General features: G+C 37.3%; 1 non-coding gene across 1 annotated transcript; it reads right to left on the bottom strand.

The window, feature by feature from the left end:
* Window positions 1-223: 223 nt before the first annotated feature.
* Window positions 224-330, bottom strand: LOC144999208 (small nucleolar RNA R71). Its single transcript, XR_013660727.1, has one exon. It is a non-coding gene; the product is annotated as a small nucleolar RNA R71 (small nucleolar RNA).
* Between the last annotated feature and the right edge of the window lie 16,023 nt (window positions 331-16,353).

Raw genomic sequence — 16,353 nt, 5'->3', positions numbered from 1 at the left:
CCACAAAGATGCCTATAAACACTTGGATGAAGTCAATGATGTAGCTGATTATTTTAATGTTCCAAACGTGCCTCACGAAACCCAGCTACTTCGTATGCTTCCAGTTACATTCAAGGTTGCTGCAAAGGATTCGCTCAAGTCACTTGCCCTCGGATCCATCACTACATGGGCTAAGATGAAGGAAGAATTTAATACCCACTTTTGCCCACCTTCAAAGATAGCCAAGTTGAAGAAAGCTATAGCCAACTTTGAACAACAACCCGGAGAATCCCTTTATGAGGCATGGGAGAGATACAAAAGTCTACTAAGGAATTGCCCACATCATGATCTTAATAGCCAATAAGAAGTCTCCATCTTTTATGATGGGGTTAATGTGACTACAAGGCAGCTTCTTGACTCGTAAGGACTGCTCACCAAGAAGCCACCCCCAATGATCAAGGAATTAATTGAGGAATTCTCTAAACACTCTAGAGAATATCATAACCCATGAAATGAAGTAAGTAGGGGGTAGTGAACACTATTAACGATAGCATGGCGGCAATGATGGCTAAACTAGATAGTTTAGATAGGAGGATGACTAAGATGGATCAAACAATCCATGATATTCGGGTAGGATGTGAGAATTGTAGAGGACCTCACCTCACTAAGGATTGTGATTTGGATGAGAATGGAAACAAGAAGGATAAAGTATTCTATTCAAGTGGCGACATATTTGATGATAATTGGCGAAATCTGAAGAAGGAATGGCTCCCGTATGACGAGTACAAAAAGGCAAAGGAGGATAAATACTAGCAAAAAGAAAGAGGTTTCTATCAAAAAGAGAAACCGGCTATGGAAAAGAGGGATGATTTGGAAGAGATGCTTACAAGATTCGTAGCTGCATACGAAAAACAACACAATGATACTGATGCTACACTTAAAGATCAACAAAATATGTTGAGAGAACACCAACTTATGATGAAAGATCAACAAGCTTTGCTTAGGAATCAGCAAGCATCTATTCTCAACATAGAAAAGCAGCTAGGGCAACTTGCACAACAAGTGAATGAGAGAAGACCGGGTGGAATTCCGAGCAATACCGAATGTAACCCGAAAGGTGCACATATAAACATTGTCATAACTAGGAGTGGGAAGATTGTAACCCCTTTGGCCCCTATTCAGAAGGAATATCCGAAATCGGTGCAAGAGACGGAGGCAGAAAGGCAAAATCAAGATCAGACTCAGCTGAACCCAGACCCGATTCGCCGAGTCCACGATATGGACTCGATGAGTCTGACACCTGATCAAAAAAATAAACATCCTATTAAGCCATATCAGCCTCCACTGCCTTATCTAGCCCGAGCTAGATAGGAAAATAATGAAGAAGACTACCAGAAGTTTTTAGAACACATAAAGGCTCTTCAAATTAATATACCATTCATAGAAGCGGTTGCTTAAATGCCAAAATATGCCAAATTTCTCAAGGAGCTTCTAACTAATAGAAGGAAGATGGAAGAAGTGAAGAAGGTGGTCCTAAACGAGAACTGTTCAGCTGTTATGTTGAACAAACTTCCTAAGAAGAAAGGAGATCTGGGAAGTTTAACATTGCCTTGCCAATTTGGAAAGTTGGCCACTATTTATGCACTAACTGATTCATGGGCAAGTGTAAATCTCATGCCTTACTCATTTTTCAAAAAGTTGGATCTTCCCGAGCCAAGTCCCATTCGTATGGCAATACACTTAGCAAACAAGATGGTTACCTTTCCTAGGTGAATTTGTGAAGATCTTTTGGTGAAGGTGAACAAGTTCGTGTTCCCGCATACTTTATAGTTTTAGACATGGAAGCTGATCCCCAAGTCCCCATTATATTAGGAAGACCTTTTCTTAATACAGCAAGTGCTATCGTAAACATGCGAGATTCTAAACTTACCCATCGGGTAGGAGATGAATCAGTCTCTTTCGGAGTTGATCAAGCCATGAAGCATGCAAGGAGTAATGATGACACGACATTTTCGATTGACATGTTGGAAGAATTGTTGGAAGATTGGAATGAAGATAAACAAAGCAAGTCCACCATCTCATTTGAAGAAGAGTTTCATGTCGAAAGGGACCTGCTGGAATTAGAAAGACTACTTCAGGAAGCTAATTATAATGATCTGATCAGAAGTGCAGAAAGTTTGTCTCGCCGAGTAGCCTCGACCGACTCGGCGAGTCCATTCGAAGAACCCCGAATAGTTGCGAATATTACAACGGACTCGACGAGTCCCCTAACTGGACTCGATGTGTTCAGCATTCAGAACACAATGTTGAGCTCAAGGCACTACCAGGTCACTTGGAGTACACATTTCTTGAAGATGGCCAGCAAAAACTTGTAATTATAGCTGTTGATTTGGCCAAACATGAGAAGGAGAGCCTCGTGGATGTATTAAAGAAAAGGCAAGCTGCTATAGCGTGGAAGATAACCGACATAAAAGGAATATGTCCGGCCTATTGTTCCCACAAAATTAACTTAGAAGATAGCTCAAAAGCTGTAGTGCAATGCCAACGAAGACTCAACCCGAACATGCAAGAAGTAGTGAAAAAGGAGCTGGTGAAATTACTAGATGCTGAAATCATATATTCAATCTCCGATAGCCCATGGGTGAGTCCGGTCAAAGTGGTTCCGAAGAAAGGAGGTATGAAGGTGGTGGCTATTAAAAACAACAAATTAATTCCAACAAGGACGGTAATTGGGTGGCGAGTTTGCATCGACTATAGGAAGCTAAATGAGGCCACATGCAAGGATAAATTTCCATTGCCTTTTATCGATCAAATGCTAGAGAGGATTTCCGGTCATCTTTATTATTGGTTTCTCGATGGGTTTTTGGGGTACTTTCAAATTCCAATCGACCCACAAGACCAAGAGAAGACCACTTTTAGATGCCCGAGTGGAACATTTGCATATAGATGCATGCCTTTTGGGTTATGCAATGCACCCGCTACTTTCCAAAGGTGCATGATGGCTATCTTTCATGATATGATCGAAAAGTTTATGGAGGTTTTTATTGATGACTTCTCGGTCTTTGGGTCCTCTTTTGAAGATTGGTTGTCCAGCTTGGATATAATGTTAGCAAGATGTGAGAAGACCAACCTTGTCCTTAATTGGGAGAAGTGTCATTTTATGGTGAAGGAAGGAATTGTGCTAGGACACAAGGTCTCAAGGATGGGGATAGAGGTGGATAGTGCAAAGGTGGACACTATATCCAAATTGCCACCTCCAACAAATGTCAATGGCGTAAGAAGCTTTTTAGGCCATGCGGGGTTTTATAGGAGTTTTAATAAAGATTTTTTGAAGATCATAAGACCCTTGACTCAACTTCTTTTGTAGGACGCCCCATTCAACTTTTCTAAAGAATGTCCTGAAGCATTTAATTTGTTGAAGGAAAAGTTCACTACTTCACCTATTATGGTAGCTCCAAATTGGAGTCTTCCTTTTGAGCTAATGTGTGATGCTAGTGACTTTGTGGTGGGAGCTGTTTTAGGACAAAGGATTGACAAGCATTTTCAGCCAATCTATTATGCAAGTAAGACCCTAAACCCAACACAAGAGAACTACACTACTACAGAAAAGGAGTTACCAGCGGTAGTTTTTGCATTTGATAAATTTCGCTCATATTTGGTTTTGTCAAAAACCATAGTTTTTACCGACCATTCTGCCCTTAAATGTCTTTTTGCTAAACAAGATGCTAAGCCAAGGTTGATTCGTTGGGTGTTGCTACTACAAGAATTTGATATTGAAATATGAGATAAGAAGGGGATAGAGAACGTGGCTGCCGATCATCTATCAAGATTGGAAAACCCGCATTTGGAAGAGTTAGAAAAAAACAAGATTGGAGCGCAATATACGGGAAAGAAAATCGGGAAATCTTGGAGCATTGTCATAGCGGGCCCACTGGAGGACATCATGGAGCACAATATACGGTGAAGAAAGCTTTTTATTCGAGTTTTTATTGGCCTACTATCTTTAAAGATGCTACAAAATTTGTCAAAGAATGCGATTCATGCCAAAGGACGGGAAACATTTCATCACGCAACGAGATGCCCCAACATAGGATTCAAGTTTGTGAAATATTTGATGTTTTGGGATTCGACTTCATGGGACCTTTTCCAATGTCAAAGGGAAATAAATACATTTTGGTAGCAGTTGATTATGTATCCAAATGGACTAAGGCCCAAGCATTACCCACGAATGATGCTCGGGTAGTGGTACGTTTTCTCAAGAAATTATTTTCAAGATTTGGAGTTCCAAGGGCCCTAATTAGTGATCGAGGCACCCACTTCGCCAATGATCAATTAGCTAAGATGTTGCAAAAATATGGTGTCCACTATAGATTTTCAACATCCTATCATCCTCAAATGAGTGGGCAAACTGAAGTTACAAATAGGGCATTGAAGAGAACATTAAAAAAAAATCGGTTGGAAGTAATAAAAAAGAGTGGTGGATAAGTTTGATGATGCACTATGGGCGTTTAGAACAGCTTTCATAGCACCTATTGGTACTACACCATATCGGTTGGTTTATGAGAAGAGTTGTCACTTGCAAGTTGAGATTTAACATAAGGCATTTTGGGCTTTAAAAATGTGCAATTTTGATTTGGTTAAACTTAGAAACAACCGATTGATGCAAATGAATGCCCTTGAAGAACTAAGGAATGAGGCCTACACTAGTTCATTGATTTACAAAGAAAAGACCATGAGTTGGCATGACAAAAGACTCAAGGGTAATAAGGACTTTCACGAAAGACAAAAGGTGTTACTTTTTAATTCAAGGATCAAACTATTTTTGGGCAAGCTTAATACACGATGGGATGGTCCATTTATAGTGAAGAATTTTTTTTCCGCATGGAGCTATTGAGCTACTAACAAGAGATGGAACTTCTTTCAAGGTCAATTGTCATAGGGTGAAAAGATATGAAGAAGGAATTCCAAGAATTGAAGAACTTGAAGAAGGGCTGATGCTGGAAGGGATTACTGCAATGTAAGCGGGAAGGAGTCCAGCTAATGACTCCTTAAAAAAGAAGCGCTTCCGGGAGGCAACCCGCGTTAGAGTTTGCTTTCTTCTCTTTTCGTTTTTTATTTTCATTTTGCTTTGGATTTGTTTTTATCAATCTTCTTCTGTGTTAAAATGATTGCTTGAGGGAAAGCAATGCTCAAGTGTGGGGTGGCATACAATGCTCGACGAGTCTATAAATCTACTCGGCGAGTCTATTTCAGAAATCTCGAAAAAACGTTGAATCAGGCATTTACTCGCCGAGTAGGTCCGCCTACTCGAAGAGTACATATATTTACCCGAAATTTTTTTTATTACATTCTATAAAAGAGGGGTTTTACCCTAATTTGCAAACACTCAGCCATTCATACGAGTCGCTTCCCCACACTCGACGTGCATACCCTCTCAAGCAACCATCTTGAATCTTCTATTCTCTTGCAATTTCAACTAACAAGGTAACAACATTAGCTCTTAATCCTTTACAAGTTTCGATTTTTGGTGTCATAACACCTTTAATTTCCGGAAAATCCCATTTTTCGGAAGACTTGGACTTTAGGGTTTTGATTTTTGACAAATTAGGACGTTTTAGACGTAAATTTTTACAATCATATGCCCCTGGAATATACCAAAGCAAACCCCTGAAATAATTTATGGATTTAGCCGGTTAGTTTCACCAGAACAGATTTTGACACTTGAGCAGTTCGTCCTACTAGCCGAGTCGGTTCGTGGACTCGGCGAGTCCATGCTGCCGATGCCTAGTATTTCGCCATTTTTAATACTTTCAGTATTTTGTTTGTGGTTTTCTTGTTTCTTTGTTGTGCAGGAACCATGTCTAGGATAGGTTGGGATGAAAGGGTGTAAGCGAGAGGAAATCAAGCGGGTGGAAGTGGAGCCGGAGGAGATCAAGACGAGGAGGAAGATTGATGCTTTATTATGTTTTTTTTTATGTTTAAGACTATTTTTTTTTGGGTGTTTAACTTGTAGGATGTTTAATTAGGAATCTGTTTTTGTTTATTACTCGTGGTTGTTTTCTTTTCAGATTGAAGGGTTGGATGCGTGAAAGACTCTCAATTGTCAAGGTTAGAGTGAGGATCGGGTCTAGATGAGAATGTGCATGAGTTAGGGTCGATTCCGTTATCAAGGAAGGTCTTAGAGTGTTATTTGTTGAAGAAAGTTGAAGAAAATACACTGAGTTATCATACCTAGCCACATTAGAAATGGAACCCACAAGCAGAATGTTTATATTTCTCACTCAGCGATGGACTCGTCGAGTGCACTTTACCTACTCGACGAGTCCGAGTTCAGTTCTACGGTTTTTCTGCTTGATACATTGCTACTCCTCGAGTTGCCATATAGACTCGAAGAGTTTATCACTTTCTCATTCTCAAGGCTTATATTCTGCTCATATTCACTACGGGTCTCGCTCATATTCCTTAGAGTTTAATTTCTGAAGATTTCCGAGTATTTTTTTTTTCCTGTATTTTTTAGAGCCTTCCCACACAAGATATAACACCCAAGGCATGGATGAGTTGTTCCCATGTCTAAAGTCAATTGAAGATAGAGCTTTGACATGAAGAAATGTCGACCTCGCCATTACTGCCCCAGGGGAGTTTGTTCTAATTCTCTCTTTATTTTATTATTCTTTATCATGCATAATATGCAATGGGGACATCCGCTCAAGAGGCGAGTATTTTGCCATTTTTAATACTTTCGGTATTTTGTTTGTGGTTTTCTTGTTTCTTTGCGGTGCAGAAACCATGTCTAGGAGAGGTCAAAGCTCACGAGGAGGCAGTTATGGGGACATCCCATGGTTGACTTTTCCAAGCATCACCAACAAGTTGTCACTCACACGAACAAAAAGCAAGCTGGAGGCTTTGAGGCGAAAGGAAATAAATGTTCCTAATGAGTCGGATTGGTCATGGATGGGGCAAGCTGGGTTGGAAGAAGCACTAAACTGTTATCTGGTCAAGTCTTGTGAAGCTAATGGGGTACAAATAGTTTGTGACGGGTGGAGTTGGTTGTTTAAGCTGCAAGAGCCAGTATATCAAGAGCTTTGTTGGGAATTCTTTGCCACCATCTCTTTCCGGGGTGGTGATGACTACTATAGTCCGAACATCATTTCATTCTGCCTTGGAGGAGAGTTTCGCTAGTGTAGCATTGCTGAGTTAGCATGGAGGCTCGGAATTTATGATCAGAATGAGATCATGTCCGAGACTTTTGAATCATTTTTGGAGCAGTGCCACAAAGATTTTCACGAGGGTGTGGTTGCCTCTACTTGGTTGAACACCATTTCCAATCGGGTTTACATACCTTCATCTGCTCAATACGGGAGCATCCGTTCCTCGATCCATCGCCTAATACATCGTCTGATCGCGAGCACTATAAACATGCGAAAGTATGACGATAATGTATTTTTCAATTTTCCATATTCCATGGAAAAATACTTGGCGGAGGGGGTAGTGAAAGAACAGGTGACTTCAAAAATCAATGGTGGCATGTTTGCGACAAGGCTTCCGAGAACCTATGGCATTTAGGATCGACCGGAAGCACGAGCATTGCCTATGATTCCTACTCCTCCCTTCAGCACAACTTTATTTAGGAGGGCTAAGATCATTGAGGATTATGGAGGGGGCCATATTATCATTCTAAATGATGATGAACCGTTGGTGCCGGAAGAACCAGGAAGGAGGGTAAGAAAAAGGAGGGCCAGGGTGCCACAAGCCCCACCGGTTATTCCGGTGGAGGAGGAGTTACTTATGGATTGGTATAATGTTGAACAGCGAAGATACCAAGATGACATCGGGTGGGGAGTGAACTTTACCAATGAGTCATTGGCTTGTTTATTTAAACAAATGTACTTCGCACCAAGGCCCGGATACCTGTATATCTCCAGTTGGGATGAAAGGGTGCAAGCGAGAGGAAATCAAGCGGGTGGAAGTGGAGCTGGAGCAGATGAAGACGAGGAGGAAGATTGATGCTTTATTTTGTTTTTTTTTATGTTTAAGACTATTTATTTTTCTTTGTTTTGGGTGTTGAACTTGTAGGATGTTTAATTAGGAATTTGTTTTCGTTTATTACTTTTGGTTGTTTTCTTTTCGGATTGAAGGGTTGGATGCATGAAAGACTCTCAATTGTCAAGGTTAGAGTGAGGATCGGGTCTAGATGAGAATGTGCATGAGTTAGGGTCGATTCCGTTATCAAGGAAGGTCTTACCGTGTTATTTGTTGAAGAAAATTGAAGAAAATACCTTGAGTTATCATACCCATCCACATTAGAAACGGAACCCACAAGCAGAATGTTTATATTTCTCACTTAGCGATGGACTCTCCGAGTGCACTTTACCTACTCGACGAGTCCGAGTTCAATTCTACGGTTTTTTTTGCTTAATACGTTGCTACTCCTCGAGTTGCCGTATAGACTCGACGAGTTTATCACTTTCTCATTCTCAAGGCTTATATTCTGCTCATATTCACTGTAGGTCTCACTCATATTCCTTTGAGTTTAATTTCTGAAGATTTTTGAGTATTTTTTCCTGCATTTTTTGGAGCTCTCCCACACAAGATATGACACCCAAGGCATGGATGAGTTGTTCCCATGGCTAAAGTCAATTGAAGATGGAGCTTTAACATGAAGAAATGCCGACCTTGCCACTATTACCCCAAGGGAGTTTGTTCCAATTCTCTCTTTATTTTATTACTCTTTCTCATGCATAATATGCAATGGGGACATTGCATAAATTAAGTGTGGGGTAGGGGTTGTTTACATTAGTTAAAATTTTAGTTAAATTTTGAAAAATTTGAAATTTTTTGCATTAAAATTGCTAGGGCTAAATTAGAAAATTTTGGTAAAGCAATTAGGAATCATGCTAGTGTTACGTTTGATGATTGCATGAAGATCCAAATGTTTAGTTGAGCCTATATACGTTATAATTCATTTGTGGCCTCCTTTATTCTAGTGAAATCATGGGATAAAAACACAACCTCGCTTAGTCTGAGGGATGCAATATGTTTAGCATCGTGTACCAGAAATGTATCCAGGAAAATTATTATCTTAATCAATAAAGTTTGAAGTTAAGCGCTCCTGCTTAAGCATGTAGGTTTTGAGTGAAACAAAAAAGTGAGTTACATGTGAAAAAGAGAGAGAGAGAGAGAGAGAGAGAGAGAGAGAGAGAGAGAGAGAGAATTACAAGCAAAGTTGTAAGAATTTTGGAGCAGTTAAAGTGAAGATCAAAAGATCAAAATTCCAAAAGTTCAAAAGTTGAAGTTACCCAAAAATCAAAGAAAATAAAAAAGGTGGCAAATTTGAAGAACTCAAAGAAATCAAAGTTTAAATTATCAAGAAACTGAAGAATTCCAAAAATCTCCATAGTGGTATCAAAGAATTGTAATTTTTAGAATATGTATGCTTGGGTTGCTCAACCAAAAACACCTTGAGACTAGGAGGTTTTTTTGCGGATGGATTCGGAGGGATGCATAAAATGAGCATTGTTCAGAAAAAGTGGGCGAGTGTTTATGAGGATTGTGAGTATTTAGAATCAAGAGGGGTCCTTAGGAAAATTATTTAGACACAAATGCATGTGCGGTCTTGACGTAATGGTCTGGTTGGATTGGTATTGTCTATGTAATATTAGTTTGCTTAATTTTAGTTTTGCATGGGGGCAAGCAAAAGTCAAGTGTGGGGTATTTTGATATTTTCATATTTAGCTATATTTTTAGGTTGGATTTTTCTCACTTATTAGCTAATTAATTGCATATTATGGACAAAAGATACTTAATATTGTTCAAATTATATTTTCAGTCCAAAAAAAGAAGCTCGGAAGCAAAAGGAAGCAGGAGATATAAACGGAAGCTTGGGAATGAAAGAAAGAAGAAAAAGGCTTAATTCTGAAGCTACTCAGCGAGTAGGGTCGTCTACTCGACGAGTAGATGTGAAGGTTCACGAAGCAATACGTGGAATCCTTTCTGTACACGGATTTGAAGTGAAGACCTCGTCGAGTATGTTACTGGACTCGGCGAGTAGCCCCTGTTTTAAGAAAACTATAAATAGACTTCACAAACCCGAATTAAGGAATTTTTTGGAACCCTAGAGTGGCTGCTGAACGATTAGAGGTACTACTAGGACGTGAGGAGCTGCAGAATCAACCCTATACTCAATTGTGAAGAGAATCAAGACAATTTTGGTTTATTCTTAATAACCTTTTGATTTGAATCATGTGTACATACTTTGATTTCATTTTTAAGTCTATGTTTATTGCAATCATGAGCTAAAACTCGTAACTTCTGTTTAGGGTAGATGAATTTGTGAACATGGATTGATTATTTGATTAGGATTAATTTTAATTGTTGATTATGTTTTATTAAGCTTGTTACAGAACCTTATATGTTAGCAATAACTATTCTTCTGTTAATAAATCAGTAATTAAGTTGTATGAACATCTCTTAGTTATTAATTTCATATCATTTATTGTGACCAAATAGTTGTATGTCTAGGAATAGCGAACGTGAAACTAGAATTAACTAGAAGATAGTAAGTTAATGTGTGAGCTTGTTTGATGAACATCAACAAGAAGTTAATTAAAGGGCCAATTTAATTAACCATTACAAGTCTTATTTAACCCGAATCAATAACTAGAAAATCCATTAATTTCGGTAACTGGCCACTGCTTGAGTTAATTTGTTTTCTAAGGATTAGTAATAGCGAACGTGAATCTAATCATCTTAATTGGTAGCCATTGAAGAATTAATCCGATACATTGAAATCATCCATGGGAACAAATGAGTCAAACCTAAATAGAAGTCCTCCTTATTATTGAATTTAGTTGGTAACTTCATGTTCTAGTTGTTAGTTAGTTAATTTGAGTGTCAGTATTTCTAATTAAGTTTCTAGTTTTGTAAAACTAGAGAAAACCCTCTGTTTCTTTTGTTTGATACCCTACTTATTTAATTACACTACAATTGACAGGTCCACTGCCTTTGTGTGTTAAATTTATAATTAAAAGTAGGATTAAAACTAGTTGAGTTTACATACATCATTTTTCTACAATTAACATTGCTAACTTGCAACACTTTCCATAATAATTATGCTCCCACTAGCATAATAATTATTATCTTTCTAGCATAACACTTATGCTCCTACTAGCTTTAACATGTATTCAGAAATCAGCTGGACTTCTAGAAATCAATACTTAATGACTTCCTTTCCAAAGTTTAGATTTCTGATACGAGATGCTTCGATAAGACTTTATCTAGGTTTCTCAAACTCATACACCTATCCTTAGATAGCTCACATGTGTGTCTAAACAATTTTAGAACTTACAAAAATAAGACTCAAATGTTTAAACCTTTTCCATTTATCACAATTCAAAGTATGAAGAGGGATGTCGTAATCATAATCGAATTTGAGAATGCAAATGTCACAATTGCTAACTATTTAAAATCTACTTAGTGAAAGCGTTTCCTCACAATCATTTTCATGAATTGGAGAGAAACCTTATGAAACATAGGTTTTATGGTGTATATGTTCCTATCCATGTGAATTTGTCAAACCATAATCATAAGACAAGGTTAGTGACAAATCCAAACTCATATGGACTAAACTAGTTCAATCTTAATTTCTTGCAACCTAGTAGCATAAGGGCCTACCATATCTTCTAAGTTGTTAAGAAACTCACCCATACTGATCAATGAAACTTTCATTGATCCAGGTGCTTTTCTTTAGGCAAACAACTAAGAACTCATATAACTCACATGCATAGTCAACTTTTAACTAGAATGAGCACATGAATAAGAATATGCCATCACGATAAGTTACAACCTCAAGTCGTGTGCTAGTGATTAACAATAGGTTTATTCTTGATTAGTTCTTGAAACTTGTCAAGATCTTTAAGACTCCCACCGACCTCTTAACATATAAGATTCTCTTGTCATGAACCATTCCTTGACAAACAAATATTCAAGAGTTACTGTAGATTCTTATCAAGATAAACAGTTCACACAATTGGTCTTAGTTTGTCTTTGTCCTTATGAACAGATCACAACTTACCAATTTCAAATGTACAAGAGTAAGAAACATTTTACTCTACATTTGACAAGTGTAATAAACATTCTTAATATTATGCCACTCAAGGGAAAAACTTCAAGTATGACTCTAAGACTTGTTCTTGGAACGAAGTATGATTCACCTTTTGATTTAACCATTTCAACAATTCATGATTCCTCTTCTTAGACATACAAGTGCACTATGGTGTCCTTAGAGGATCAATTGTGATATGGTTTTCCATAATCATTAAGATGATCATAAAACACGATACTAAAGTACTCTCCCATCTTTTCAGATTGAAGAAACTTTTATCTTTCTGCCTAATTTGATTTTTCTCATTCGTTCTGCCATACATTGAAGCTTTTCCGATGTTTCAGAATTATACTTAAACTTGTAAGCATAACCATATTTACTTACTTTCAGTAAATCATGAAGAATAGTTTTATCAATCTTTGTGGTGGACCTTGAGTAGTACACAACCAAGTGTACCCAATCTCCTAGTCCTTCACTTGACTCACATATTCATGTGAACAAGGAATTATTCTTAATTTCCCAAAGACGAAAATTATCATTCATCATACAATACCAGTTGCATGATTCCAAGTGTTTATCCAACTGAAACTTGGGTGATGAGAATCTTTCCTTATTTGGTAAATTTTAACACTACCACAAACAAAAGAATCAAATCAATATTGCTAATAATAGAAACATACAACCATCAATTTTCAAAAATGCCATTGTAAGGAGATATAATAAAAAAAATAAACATAATTTTATTTATTTATCAAATGCGGAAAAACTTTTCCTTACAATACAATTACAAATGAATACTATGTTATTACAAATTTCTAAGCAATCTATCATAACTCTTAAGCAACAGCTCAAAAATCTGATCATCGAACCATGCGATTGAAATCCATCTTCGCGATCAAATTCAACATAGTCTTCCTTTAAGCTTCCTTCCTTTTGCATGATCCTACAAAACATCAAAATGCAACCTTGTCACATCATGTATTAAGAATCAACAATTAGGAACTTAATAGAGTCAGACGGTAGACTTACCTGAAGCAGAGTCAAACTTTTTGATTCTACCTTCTCTCAGATCGTTCAGGTAGTTAGGGCAGCTTCGCTTCCAATGTCCCTTCAAATGGAAGTAGAAACAAATGGTTTCTTTTGCATTGGCACATGAGACAATCTCAGACATAGCCTTTCTCTTTACCGTTTGGTCAACCAGGTTGACTATGGCTGATCCTTTTTCCATTAGGAAGAGAAATATTTTCTGGACTTCCAATGTTACCATTGTCAATGTCCATGGACATTTGAGAAGTAAATCTTCCAATCAAATTTGCTTTTCAAGTGTGCCAAATCATTGTTGATTCAGCAGCAGCAAGCAAATAGGAAATATCAATAAGGTCATGTCGTGGCCTGTCTCATAGTAGTCCTTAATGAACTCACTAGATGACTCAAGAAGTGATTGAAGAACCAAGTCAACAACTAGCTTCATTGACACTTCAACACCCAATACTCTCAGCCTGTCAATATGCGACTTGATCTCCAAGACATGAGTACACACAGGTCTTCGATCTTGATGTTTCATTGCAAGTCAGGCATGAGTGACCTTGAAATTTTCAAGTCTTTGAACTTGTGGGTTAGGGAGAATTATTGGATGGGGTGGAGTAAATGAAGTATGATTTCTATTTCCACTAATGAAAAACAAAGGGATTAATCTTTTGTCACACACCCAGACCAGATGGCAGAAACATCCAGAGGCGGGTGACTTCATTGAACAGTATCATAACAATTGAATACACATGAAACAGAGCAATCCAAACATCATACATTGAGATAACAAACTTACATGTTTATATATTGTATTTGTTCTTCGAATTACATAAAAGAGACATAAGCAGAAAAATTCCAAACTACAACTAAATAGTCCAGCATCCGCGTCCCTTGTTACCTGCTTACTAGATCCCTGAGAATACAAGTCGTTTTGAAAAGTGTCAACTAAAAATTTGGTGAGTTCATAAGCATTTTTGTATAAATAGTTTTACACTTGATTAGAATCGTTCTCATTGTACTTTCAGAAAATCCGATATTTTCTATGAAATCGTTTGAAGCCTTGCTTTGAAAAAATCATGGATATATGTGTGCATGTCATTACTTTTGTTCATCCTTATAAGGAGTGATTTTGAAAAGTAGTGTAGTTTGTAAAGGCGAGCTGTGTTCGAGAATAGTTCTTTTGTATAGTAATAGTCAACTGTTTCTAGTAAATTCCCTATTTCCAAAAAGAGAATATAGTTGAACATCTTGTTCTTCTTATCGAGTAAAATTGAGTGTGCGTTCTAGTTTATCGTTATCGAAATCGTATAAAATAGTTTTCTCCAGAAAATCCTATATTTTCTGCTATAAAATATTCGTAGGTTCTTTTTTCAACTGTGTATACTTGCCTATGTGTGTGTTAGTTTATCGTTTTCAAAATCGTTCATATATGTTTTCCATAAAGACCTACATTTTCTGATTTGTAAAATAGCAGCATTAAGACTCTATACTTGTTAAGTGAAATAATCAACATGACGATTGTGGATGTTCTACGCAATGGAAAAGGAAAGTTAATGCAACAAATGTGGACCATCACTACCATGTGTAGGACAGTCGACACAACGTACCAAAATTTATTTGAGGTTTTCCTTGCATAAATTTCTAGATAACATAACATATTCTAGTGAGTCGTTATAGCCATACTAATATGACAGAGACCTGTTTTGGCGTTTCTCGGGCGCCTTTTATGTGATAAAGACATTTTTCACCTTAGACTGGCCGGTCTAGCTGTAGCGAACAGCGAAGGTGTGGGTTGTCAACCCCATATAGATCTATACACAAATTCGCACTCTCCCTCCAGGAGACTCTAGCTATAACTCCTTTCAGGACTTTAGACGTACACTAATATTTTTATATTTAGGTACTTTTGAGATTTGTCTGACTAGAATATTAACAACCTTTTGAGAAATCATTTGAGATCTATTATTTTTTAGACAAATAATGAAATTCGTACTCATTGGAATAGAAATATCATTCTCATTCAATATTGTTTACTGTGCTTGTTAATTGGGTGCTCGTGTTCGTTCCGTTTTGTTTATTGAAAACTAAGACATTTTGAATGTTTATCAAAATGACCCAACAGTATCGGAAATGGGAAAAATAGTCTTTCCTTTATATAAATTGTCGACTCAGTCCCATATTAGTCAAGAGAAAAGTGTCGAGTTATAATTTGTGTAAATTCATGACTGCAGGTTATGACACACATTTTCTGTTTCATGACATATAGAACATTACTTATGTTCCTCAAGGTTTTACGACAACAGTTTATGACATGCAAATACTTTTGTCATGAAAAATCTATTTTCGTATATTCTTCTTGATCAAATTAATTATATTAAATATTTATAAATAATCTCAACTAGTTAGTTAATCTGGTAAAAAGTCATGAGTATGACATAATATTCCAAGATAACCTTTATATTGTGTTTGGCCAACAGTGATCCAAAATATTATTATTTCCATAATTTAATCACTTTCCAAAATATTTTATCTAATAGCTTGTTTAAGTGAATCTTGAAGCAAATACGTATAGTTGTTATATAAAATTGTGACGTATACTTGGTACATACTAGTTCTTGTTTCCAATCATGATTTGTGAAATAGAATCCAAACTCTTGAGACTTAACCAAAATCTCGAGTTTTTGGACTACTTTAAAGGAGTTTCATACTTAAGCACACGTAAGAAGGCATGCATGCACATTAACAAATTTGATTATGATTTATGCAAGACTTTGACTTGTATTCTCCCCCCAAAAAACAATAAAACTTTGAGAAAATGGTGGGAGTATGAAGCTCACCTTGAGTTTGACTTGTATTCTCCCCCCAAAAAACAATAAAACTTTGAGAAAATGGTGGGAGTATGAAGCTCACCTTGAGTTAGTTGATGAGTTGTTTGGAATGATGGAGTGAAGATCTCAAGCTTAGACCTTTGGCTGAGATGAGGAACTTCCTGGGAGGAATGTTGTCCTAAAGGTGATCATCACATATTATTATGAATAAAATAATATGGATTAATTTTGAAAATTACATAACATGTTAGATGAGTGGACAAACTTACTTAATGTAACATCCCCCTCTGGCACGTATCATAATATTGTCCGCTTTGAGCCACTCGACACAAGGACTTCCCAGGGGGTCACCCATCCTGGTACTACTCCCGCCCGAGCACGCTTAACTGCAGAGTTCTTATGGGATCTACTGCCCTC

Source organism: Lactuca saligna, chromosome 5, assembly GCF_052625555.1.
Source record: "Lactuca saligna cultivar CGN05327 chromosome 5, ASM5262555v1, whole genome shotgun sequence".
NCBI classification, from domain to species: domain Eukaryota; kingdom Viridiplantae; phylum Streptophyta; class Magnoliopsida; order Asterales; family Asteraceae; genus Lactuca; species Lactuca saligna.
The sequence above is the reverse complement of the archived record's forward strand: the minus strand, read 5'-3'. Positions and strand labels throughout refer to the sequence as shown.